The sequence below is a fragment of the Ruditapes philippinarum genome, unplaced genomic scaffold (assembly GCF_026571515.1).
Source record: "Ruditapes philippinarum isolate M1 unplaced genomic scaffold, ASM2657151v2 ctg2989_1_1_1_1, whole genome shotgun sequence".
NCBI lineage: Eukaryota > Metazoa > Mollusca > Bivalvia > Venerida > Veneridae > Ruditapes > Ruditapes philippinarum.
The window spans coordinates 27698-39802 of record NW_026853568.1 but is presented as its reverse complement, the minus strand read 5'-3'; the positions used below and the strand labels follow the sequence as shown (position 1 = coordinate 39802).

At 31.4% G+C, this 12105-nt stretch overlaps 1 long non-coding RNA gene across 1 annotated transcript; it reads right to left on the bottom strand.

The window, feature by feature from the left end:
* Window positions 1–1177: 1177 nt before the first annotated feature.
* On the bottom strand, window positions 1178–5017 carry LOC132737226 (uncharacterized). The gene is made up of 3 exons (XR_009626703.1): window positions 4948–5017; window positions 1996–2075; window positions 1178–1276 (listed from the first exon to the last, which is right to left on the bottom strand). It is a non-coding gene; the product is annotated as an uncharacterized LOC132737226 (long non-coding RNA).
* Between the last annotated feature and the right edge of the window lie 7088 nt (window positions 5018–12105).

Below are 12105 nucleotides of genomic sequence, written 5' to 3'. Positions count from 1 at the left end.
AAGGAATGTCATTTAATAGATGATTTTTATGATTTGAAACAACATGTGCCTTTGACTTTCAAGTATCAATTTAAAGACCGTATAATATTACCAAAATAACTTATTCTGACATTTATTGCTGTCTTCACACTTATAAACCACGCGTTAAGTAAATATTGATCAAAATAAAAGTTATAGGGGATATTTTGTAAGAGATTTAAGGAAGTACTTATACTTTAGAAATTAATTTCTGCATATTGAAGTAGTCTATAAAAAGATTATAAATTCTGCTGACATTTTAACAGTGTCTCAATATTTCTAAATGTAACATTTTAATTGCATATTAAACCGCTGTCGTTCAATTGAAATGCCTTATGATAATAGTTTGTAGAAAGAAAATATAAAAAAATAAATCTGTGACCCTAACTTGTTGTGCTTTTTTAAAGTTGCCTGATAATCTATGAGCATTTTACAAAGTTTAAAGGGAGAACATGTAGTAAGAAAAGACAGAACTGTACCAAACATCATCATGCACAAACACAATAAAAAACACTTCGTCTATTAAATTTTGTTATCAAATAATATGTAAATATAAAAGCTACGAACCTTTGGCATGATTTCCATCTTTCAAAAAGCCCGTAGCCCCGCGTTTTAAAAAAACATTTTTTATGAAAACCCTGCCCTATTAGTAAATCTAAAGGTTTACATTTATTCAAACTTTTGGTTTAAAAAATTTCGTTTGCATCTTTTAAAAAAAAAGAAAAAAAACTATATTTTGGGAAAATTAAACAGGCATGGTTTCAATATTTACGTTTCAAATGGAAAATGGGCACGAAATTTTAAAAATTAAAACCCTAGTTTTATAATTGCTGGGACCTTTACCGGGGACACAACCGGTTTTTTTTTTTTCCAAAAAACAAATTATTTAAATCTGGTATTTTGCCAAGTAAAAAATGTAAAAAGATCTTTAAATTTAGATTAAAGGGAAATTCATTTTCCCATATTTTTCCCCTTTTCAAGTTAAAAGAAAATGGGGTTCCTTTTTAATTTAAATTTAATAATAATAATTTAAAAATAATAAATAAAATAAAAATAATAATAACAACAAAAAAACTGAAAGTATCTGAGAAATTTAATAATCGTACATTGTAGAATTGTTCACACAGAATAAGTAGAAAAATAAATATAAATAAGTTACCTGAACACTTTGGTTCAGAAAATCCAGGTCGACAAGAACATCTGTCAGGAGATATGCATGTTCCTCCGTTTGGACAAGACGTAGAGCCAAAACATATAGCTGGAAGGTAAAAAGTAAGAAAATCAAATCGTTTGCATGTGTTTAACTGCAACCTGTCCGTCAAACTTTACACATTTATCCCAATGAAAATGATTAGTATTTAAGAAATGATATCCGTCTTAGCGGTATTTAAAAACTGAGTTTTTTTTTTAATTATCTTTCATGAATAATTTTATCAATATTTCAATACATAACATTATTCATTCATTCCGATTTAACTGCCGTTCAGTTTGGTAATTCTTACAAAACCCCAGCGGTCACATCTAGCTCTTGTTTCTACTTGCTGTGACTTCTAGATAAGATAACATATCTACCTAACATTGAAATCATAGAAATAACAGCTTTAGTTCCTTTGACCTACCATTTGGAACCAAGATTTTGAAATTTGAGTTATGGTGTTCATATTTGGATGAGTGCTGAAAAATGAGCTGCGAGTTGCATACCTTTACTAAATATATATGTACATTGTATCTATTAATTTATTTTTATTTTTGTTACTTAATTATTTTTTATTTATCTATTAGTTTTTGATGAAATAAATTTTATCACAATCATATATATATCCTAAACTTACTATCAAAAATGTTTACTATAAAAAGATTATTACTTAAATATTTTTATCTGATTAATTTTATTCTATGATTTCGCTAAGTTAAACATTCAAACGGCATGTAATATTATGAGAATTCTTGAAATAAAAATTATAATGAAAACATTACGGGTCGAGCAGGTACTTCCAGTGTAGCCACTGCAACATTTTTGTCTATAACATGTTGAGCTGCATGCATAACTTATCTGCCTGTGTTTGATAAAATAATATAATTGTAATACATATAAGCTGCTTTTCTAATACTTATTCATCACATACCTGTGCCGATTTTGCGACTCCGTAAAAACGGTATTGCATGGCCGAGCATTTAATTTGACGTGACGTCATTTGCGTTGTATAAACACAGCGTTAAGACGCGCTAAATGTTAGAGTTATACAATAGACGCGTCATTGAAAAATGATTCTTTTTTCACTTTAAACACACTATTTATTTTGGGTATGTGATAAATATAATATTGTATTCGTGTAACTTCAATACTGAATTTATTGAACGAGTTGAATAAAATAATATTATGCTCGCCAGAGACTCGCATAATATGATTTTATTCAAATCGTTCAATAAATTTAGTATTAAACATACACCCATTCAATATCCTCTTTTTATCACATCGACGGTCTAGTGCTATAAGGGCGGAAGTAGTACTTGCGCCCTTTTATATGTTTTTACGCCATTCGAAGCAGAACGTCACCGCGCACCTGCTGACAAAATATCTTTACCCTAGCATTTAAGTTGGCTTCAATATCGAAGAATGATTGGTAGGGCGTAAGTGCATCGAGCTCAAAAGGATCATTTTATAAGGGCGTAACTACACCATAACTACACCGTGCTCAAATTTTATAAGATCCTAAGTAGCAGTTAGGCCTTTTTAAGATTTTGATATGTTAGTTCAAACAGATAGTCGAATAATCACACTTACGCACGTTAAGACTTTGTGTCACGAGTCAGGGACATACCTTTACACATTTAAGGATATACACTTTAAAGATAAAGGGGTAAAACTGAATCACTAGAAACAAAATGACATGATTAAAGAAATAGCAACATTGCATTCAAACAGGCGCTTTGCATGTTTCGTAAAATATAGGCCTCTAGTTGTACCTATCTATAATCAGGTGGGAGTGGGAGGAATGTCCCCTCCCATAGACCGAGAAATTTCCAAAAAGGAAGCAACGATATTGCATTAAATTGTCTTTATAAACATTCATAATTTTGTCATGTTAAAGAAAGTTTAGTCTACTCCGATAGCTTCATGTGGCTTCATTTTCAACAATGTGTCTTTGTGCAGTAAACACTTTAGAAACTGACAAAATCCACACCAATTCTGTTAGAAGTCATTCTAAGATGGCAGGAGACACCGTGCATGTCAAGCTTATAAAAGGGTCGAAAGGACCAAGATTACATAAAAGCTAATATGAATAATTTCTTTAAGGGAAAACTGTTAATTAATTTTTTTTTAAATAATAACGAAGGTTTTTGTACATTGGGCCATTGGACAACACTGTGTGACGGGAATAGACTATGGTATAGTAAGCATAGAGTTCACACACTTTAATGTTAGATACAGTTGACATTTGCTTAGTCTTAGTGTCATTGATCTAAAAGTTGATTGTTAATTACAATAAATTTTGAATTTGGATCTGTTAGTAGTAGTATAATAAGTGTATTCTTTCAAAATTTCAAAGTGCTTTTAAGCTTGTATTTGGCAGTTTTTTTTAAAGTAATTCTAATTCCAACAATATGTACATGTAAACATGAAAACATGATTTGATGATAATATTTCATGTGTATCTTATGAATGATCATTCATTCATGCCTCAATACAGAAAAAAAAAATATTTGTGTATTTTGTCATTAACTTGTAGCATTACTACGTGGGATTTCCACGCACAGAATGTATCAAAAAAGTTAATTCTAGGAAAGAATCAATTTGTTGTAACTTCTAAGGTAAATAATAAGGTAATAAGCAGCTGGAAGTTAATTTAATGAAACATAGAAACTGTTCTAAATTTTATAATTATGTAACAATTACAATCAATACGTGTTTTATTTATCTGTCATGTAACCTTCACATACAATGTCATAGGATAAAAGACAAAGGATACTTTAAAAAAATGGGTCACTTATTATAAATTCATTATTGTTATAGATAAAACAATTATACAATTGTATTTAAAAAATTAATGATACACTAAAAGATAAAAAAGGGCATATATGGTAGTTTACGCGCCTATTTAAGCTAAGTCGAAAGTAACAATTTTAAACAGCGTAACTGCTAGTTACGTCCCTTTAGAATTATTGGCCGATGCATGAAAATGTAAATATTGTAAGGGCGTAAAACGGATTTCGTGAATTTTATTAAGGTGATGGGTTATTTTAATTTGAAAAAAATGTTTTAAAAAAGTCGATATTAGTTGTTCTAAGTGTGTCCCAAATTTTATCATGATTGATAAAGGATCAAAGTCTACAGACAGTTTTTTTCAATTTCCCAAAAATAGCACTAGAACGTCGACATACCCGTGCCGATTTTGCTACTCCGTAAAAATGGTATTGCACGAGCGTGCATATAATTATTTTGATATAAACATAGCATTTGTTAGCGTTATACTATTGGTGCGTCAATAAAAAAATGGTTCTTTATCACTATATCACTTCAAACTTCGTGATAAATAGAATACTAAATTCGTGTAAGTTCATTACTAAATTTATGAATTTCGCCAGAGACTCGCACAATATAATTTTATTTAACTCGTTCAATAAATCCAGTATTAAACTTACACTCATTTAATATCCTCTATATATTATTAAAAATATGTCTAGAAACATAGGTGCTTTATGTTGGGCAACAGTCAACTAAAAATCAATGGGTTCTTTTCCAAGCAATTTCCGATAATATTTTAAATAATATAAAAGATGAAAGTACTAAATATATTTTTAATATCTGTTTCAACTTGTGTCAAACGTAGACGTTGCCTTCAGTAAATTCGCATTTTATTTCAAAAAATATGTTTTATCAAACGGTGGAGCAATGACAAATAAAATGGAAATATAAATTAAACATACTTGTATTTTGAGCATCTTCCAATTATCCAACAACTTGTTGATGTTCTCGCAGTTGTAATAACATGTTCTAATAGCAGCGTGTAGCTCTCTCGGCAATATCCAGCATTGATACCACTGAAACGAGAAATACGAAGATAAAAATTAATGTCAAGTAGAGAAACTGATAGCGAACAGTATGGATCCTGATCAGACTGCGCGGATGCGCAGGGTGGTCTGGATCCATGCTGGTCGCAAACGTATTATGTTGGTCTTGTCATGGCGCGGCTCAAATGTTGATAAAGTAAATACAAAGCATGATAAAAAAGTAAAGAAAAAGAAATGTTTAAAAGATATTTACCCAATGATATGAAGTAAGATGGTAACACCAAGGTATAGTTCTGTGTTGGACACCATTTTTAGATTTTACTCTATGGTCGCTTAATGCAAATTATTCTGTCTTTAACCAAAAACAATTATTTATATGCCAATCGGATTAAGGAAGTCCTTGAAGAATCTACCACTTTTTATATAATTTATTGTTGTTAAAAAGTGATGGGTCTTAACTGGGGGAACGTATTCTTCAATAAAATTTACTTTATTGCTTATATTTAAGAGTTTTATAAATCCCAGTGACTCAGGATATTATGCAAACCACCGTTTTTATAGCGAAAAAAATCGTCGCTTTTCATTGGGTAATCGTAAAGTTTATGTAATTTATATATTCTAGACAGCAGTCTATTTATGAAGGTATTTGATTGTTTTCGTTATAAAGGATATTTGCATACTATAAGCTTTTTGTCGTCATAAACAGTTTTGTTATGTTATATGGCCGTATATAAACGGTAATAATTTATTTGCAATATAATATGATGCTACAAGCAAATATCCATGCTCTGGACAAATAATGACAAAGTGTGACCATGACAAGGGAAAGCCCGAACCTGAACTTTGAACATTCGTTTCCCCCGCCAAACTGTTCAAATTTTTTCCTAGGTTCAAAAAATAAATAAACAAAGAGCGAACTCTTACTAATATAAACTTGCCACCTGTATAACCGGCTATATCCAGAAACGCAGGATTGTTGAAATAAAGCGGGGATTTTGCAGTATTAATGCAGAATTGTGCAAATGTATGGCCGAAAAACGGGCAAGTTAACGAATCAATAGAATACATTACATGTTCAGTATATCAAATCGAAAAACACCAGTTAGAATATTAGACTGTTATGACATTATATTTACGACCCCATTGAAACTACTTCGCAAAAAATTAAGTGTTTGCTTACATTCAGAAGTATACGTCAGACTGACGGTCTGGCTGCTGTATTAAGGTCAACTTTTGTTTTCGTCGATATTAATAAAACAAAGACGCAGAAACGGACTCGAGTATTCAATATGCTTAATTATAGCTTCCTACACAATCAAACTAAAATAGATTTGTATATGCTAAACCATGTTAACAACTTTTGTAAAAGATCTCCTAATTGTGTCTTCTTTAGATTTTTATTAAAATCTAACAATTAAGTGACTGAGATGAGTATGTTCTTAGAAGCTTATTTCTATGTTAAGCTGTTGCGGTAATTCTTTTAACAAAACGAAACTGATTTAGCAATCAAGTGAATGTCCTCCTAAAGATCACCCATTGATTAATATCTACAGCGCAGTTGAAGAAATTTTTTTTTAGATCTGGCGGGTGTCTTGTTCAGCATACCGTAAAAGTTTTAGCAAATTTAGTAAAGAACAACAGAATTATCGTTCCTAAAGAGGTTCATCAAAATCTACCAAGTGTTTTTTCAAGCTTATTTCCATCTATAGCTCTGGCAACCATGTTACACAGCAATTTGGGGTCCAGCACACTTTTGATCACAAAGTTCGTTACACAGATGCAATTTTTAACATAAGACAAACGAGCGCACATTGAGGTCATGAATTTAAATAAATGAAATGAATCTTTGTGATATTTTATTGTTATTTATTGTAGTTCATTCCAATGGTAAACTAAAAATAAGATATGAAATAGGTGAAATGTATAAAATCGGATAACAATAGCAGAGGATAGAGCACTAGCATTTAATTTTATGATATCTGAGGGATTCATGTTGAAATAAATAAAACAATATATTCAATTATATGTTTCATAGAATAGAGGCTTGAAAGTGTGATACTAGTATGTAAATATGTTTGATGTGTATCTAGTGTAACAATACATTAGATAACACATTATTTAACCTTTGCAATGAACAAGCGTGTGCGCTAATAATTGTAGCGGTCCAAATCCTTATATCACAGTGACTATTTCTATCGATTAATTATTTACCGTTTGTCCCACTTTCTTATCCAATCAAATGCTCCAATTTATTTAAAAGATATTACATACACTATACCGGGACTGGTGTATGTGGAAAATAAGTTGACTTATTTTAACAGGTATTGACGTGGTATCTGGCAAATATGACGTTATGGATATGGGCGGAGTTTTAAATTAGACAATGAATGTAGCATGCGAATAAAGTAAACAAATAAGAAAGCGATTTCATACGGTTATTTATAAATCCCAGCTTTTACATGTACAAAAATTATTGAAACATTACATTCCCTATACCGTCATGGTTATAATTCAAACATTAGAAAACAGTTTGTGGCTGATAACTGAAAATAATAGACATGGAGCGAGAGAAATCTCAAAGTTCGAAACTAACACATATCTTTAAAAGATCATACAGAATATCCATTTTTCATAATTCCAAGACATTTTTTTTCCACATTTTGATAAAATCTCCACTTTTTTAACAGTTGACTTCGGCCCCTATACCCTCGTTAGTCAACTCGCGCATGCATGGATCCAATATTCGGCGACTTCAGAAAAAAAAGATCTTCAGTTTTAACAAAGTTCACGTGCATGGATTTTTCATTTCGAAGATACCGTTGTAGCCTTGCAGCAATGTTTAATAAAGTTGTTGGAGGATAAAATACACCATTTTTCCTTTCAATTTCACTGATGAATCGTTGTAACCAAAAATCCATTTCTGCACATGAACGGAACTGCTCTATTTGAACGGGAATAGGATAACCAGGCTCTTGCTAAGTCTCCGGTTGTAGGTTGCGGTTTTCAGCCAACTCCCTCCAGACGCGCACTGCCCAGTTGTTTTTCGTTGTATTATAGGACACTGTATTTCTGGTCTTTCTTAATGTCATCAGATGTCAAAAGCTTTTCAAATCGGCCTGCAAAATGCAAATATCAAAGAAACCCCTTAAATATGATTTTCAAAGTTTTTTTTAATAATTGCAACAGCATTATAGGCAGATTAATCATGTTATGTTTGAATAATTAACCTCAATACTTTGAGGTTCGGTGCTGGTTGGGCGAACAAAAGCTGCGCGCTTGTCATGTTACAATTTGTATTTTCATTCAGATAATGATGCAGTTAGATATTGCGACAATTCGAGAATATTTTTTTATTAAATATATTTACCTGAGCTTTTGCCTCTTTTTGCTTGTGTCTGCATATAAAAACCTGCGTATCAATATCAAGCAACCGCGTGACCACATCAGCACATTCGACATGAAATGGTTCAAAAACATGATTCTTGCTATATTCATGTCAAATACCAGCCTGATCGCAGGATTATTACATGATGACTAATGATATAAAAATACATAAAAATGCAATGCTTTAATTGACAGGTCAAAACACTACGACCATGTGTTGGCCTGTCAATCTATACTAGTTAGGGCGGGACTCGTATTACATCAAACGCTGTACCGACACTTCGTACGTGACTTATTCCACGAAAGTGGGTCAAACGGTAAGCCAGTTATAGTTCATATTTTAAAAAATATAGAACTTATTGCTGCGCTCCGCTAATTCCATATTTTTTAAAATCTGAACTATAACTATTACATAGAGGATATTTGTTTGTTTCAGTGTAAGATCGAAAAATAGTTCACCGAGTGAACACCAGATGCAATATTTTCCACGAGTGGCGTAGCCACGAGTGAAAATATAATAGCTGGGGTTCACGAGTGAAATATTATTTGATCTTACATGTAAAACAAACAAATTTTCTGTTTATTTCATGATTTTTTAACGATTTTTACACCATTTTACTGTTTTTTGCCGTGTAACGTCATGCTCTTATCTTCATGACGTCATCAAATAATGACGTCACAATGTTGAAGCAAAATATAATTCCATGATTATTTTTAGATTTTAGATGTTTTTCAGCACAACGTTCGTAAATATTTACGAACTACAGTTATCACGTACATTTTTTATTATGATTGACTACATTTCCGCTGAAAAAAACATTCCTTAATGATAAATATTTTATTTTTGCGCCAAATATAGTTCGGCTACTGTGAAATTATATTTTGTAATCATTACTGTGAAATTAGATATATCAGAATATAATTAACCGGTATAATTCAGTAATCTACTGCAAAACATGTAATAAAGATATTTCTTCGTAAAATAATTGAGAAAATTCTGGCATTAAAAGTAATTAATAGGGTGCAACATGCATCCATCACGGTAAAAAATGAACATTTAAGATAGCTCCAAGATGAATGCTAAATTATAAAAATTCATCACACCGATCAAGATTCACGTCCATTTATGGCAGGAATAATTATTTTTATTGTAATTTTTGGAAAATATGTCATCTATTTTCTTAGAGATATAGTTTGAAAACCTTACAATAATTCTAAATAACATGTTAGATGTCATTGATTCATCAAATAAAATCTTTAGTGCTTACATTAACGTTTATGTCAAATTTCAATCATTAAAGTGGCAACAAATTAAATAAGTAATTGCGATATACAAATGTTTATTTAAGAATACTTAAAATATATTAATAGTAGCAATAACGTTCGTGGAATAACAAGATTAATACCGGACAACGTTAAAATCATTAAAATTAAAAAGAAAAAACAAACACGACAGGTTTATTTTCCGAGAGGCTACCAAACCACATTTACCTTAATGCATAAATTTATTTACTGACCGAGTAATCATGCTGCTCTTTCTGTGTCTACAGATGTTAATTGCTTTACAAACTATATTTTCTTCTCGAATATTAGCGATTTTGTGTAGATTCTATGTTTAAATTAGCGAGGTCATATCCTCAAAATATTTAGAAATATCGAAAATTGTGAAATAAAGCGAAATGAACTAAGAGCCCTCACACAACTTTTCTATGATGAATGTTACTTCTTACTTACTTGTCACAAGTCATTTAACAGAAATTGAATTGTTTAAAAATAAGATGTAATGAGATATGGTAGATACGCGTTCTGTTACATTCCCATCAAAGCTCAATTTGTGGTTCAATATGGCACTAAAACTTATCAGGAAAATGGCTTTTCGCAATATCTGTTATTTAAGGTATACATTTACAATTTAAATAGTTTGTTATAAAGTCACAGGTGTGTGATATTCAAAGTGGTAAAATTCATAAAAAATATATCTAACTTTTAAGCAATTATTATAGATTATTTTAATTTCTGCTACATCCGAATTTGAATGGCACTAAGTAAATTTTTTGATCGCACAGTGATGTCTTTAGTACTACCATAAATATTTCAAGGTGGCAGATATTAGGCATTACTCAGTATTTAAGCCGATCTCAGAACTTTTGAGCCCAAAGTGCGTTGAAATGCAGCATTTTAAGGTAGAACGCGGCACTTCGCGAACTTTCGAATAGCGTCTTGAAAACTGAGATGTAATTAGTTCACCATATTTCAGATATTAGATACCGTTGATATTATTCTAATAGTTTCAGCCATTTTTGTACAAGAGACGTCAAATATGCAAACCGAAGCAGGTTTAATTAAGAACATGACGTCTTTCCGAATCGTTGCCATCTGTAACGGGTATCACAACGCCTTCGGCAGACAAAATATCTTAAAATGTAAAAATCTTAAAATGTTTCGTATTACGCCGAAAAAATGTTTGAAAAATGGAAAGAAATTTGGCAATTTTGTGTAGAATCAGACGTTCAGTTTAGCTACAATTTCCGACTTTAAAACGGCTTATCAAAGAAAATCCAGAAATTATATATTTTTGATTTTTTTTCTTTAAACGTCCTTTAAAATGTATATTCTGTATAAATGACTAAAAATAGGGAGTCACCGACTCATTTTTTTTTGGTGCACGTGGTTTTATTCCCCGCCCCTTTGGACAAAAGTCACGCTATCACAGGGTGTTTCTTATTTTGTTTGTCAATAAAAAAGATGGCTCTGTCTCAAAATCCCAAAATCCAAAAGGACGGCATCAAACGCCATTATAATGACCACTGCGGAAAATATATAGAGGATATTCAAGTTTTTTCTATAAATACATTATTTATTTTCATCGAGTGGTATGAAAATAAATATTTCATGAGTGGCGGTATCCACGAGTGAAATATGGTAATTTTCATGCCACAAGATGAAAATAAATCATGTATTTATAGAAAAAACTTGAATTTTCTGTTTATTATATACATTTTTTTCTTTCTGGACATTAAAATTTGAAAGACTTTCTATTAAATTTCGAGTACTGGCAGAATTTAAAAGAAAGTAGTCCGGCAATACACCAGTGAAAATACGGAAAATATGTTTCACTGCAGTGAAAAATAAATTTTTACAGTGATTATACGGAAAATGAAAATACGCATTTTATTTCATCAATATTTCATTTAAAAGTATATAATAAATGGATATCCGGAAGTGAACGGAATTCCGTACATAATGATATAGATGGGATAAACTATGTGAACATTGAAATATGGAGAAGTACTGGACCGTTTATCATGAAAAACGTGTGTGACAACTATACCATGATCAGTACACTCGAACAAGAACTTTGTTATACGAAGTCCGTATTCTACTAAAATAATGTGCTACGGAATTTTACTGCTCTCTTATATTAACAAGAGCGATCAGTGATCACATGTGTCGCCTCATGATGGCCAATTTCATGTTGGGACAAGTTTTGTGACAGACGGAGAAGTGATCGAAGTAGTGGCGACATAAATTCCTGTAAAGTTAGGATGAAATTGCCCCAGTAGTTTATGAGGAGTAGTGGGGACAAGTTTTGTGACAGACGGACAGACTGACAGTGCACAACTAGACTTGGTACTGATCATTCCTGTAAAGTTTGGATAAAATTACACCAGTAGTTTATGAAGAGTAGTC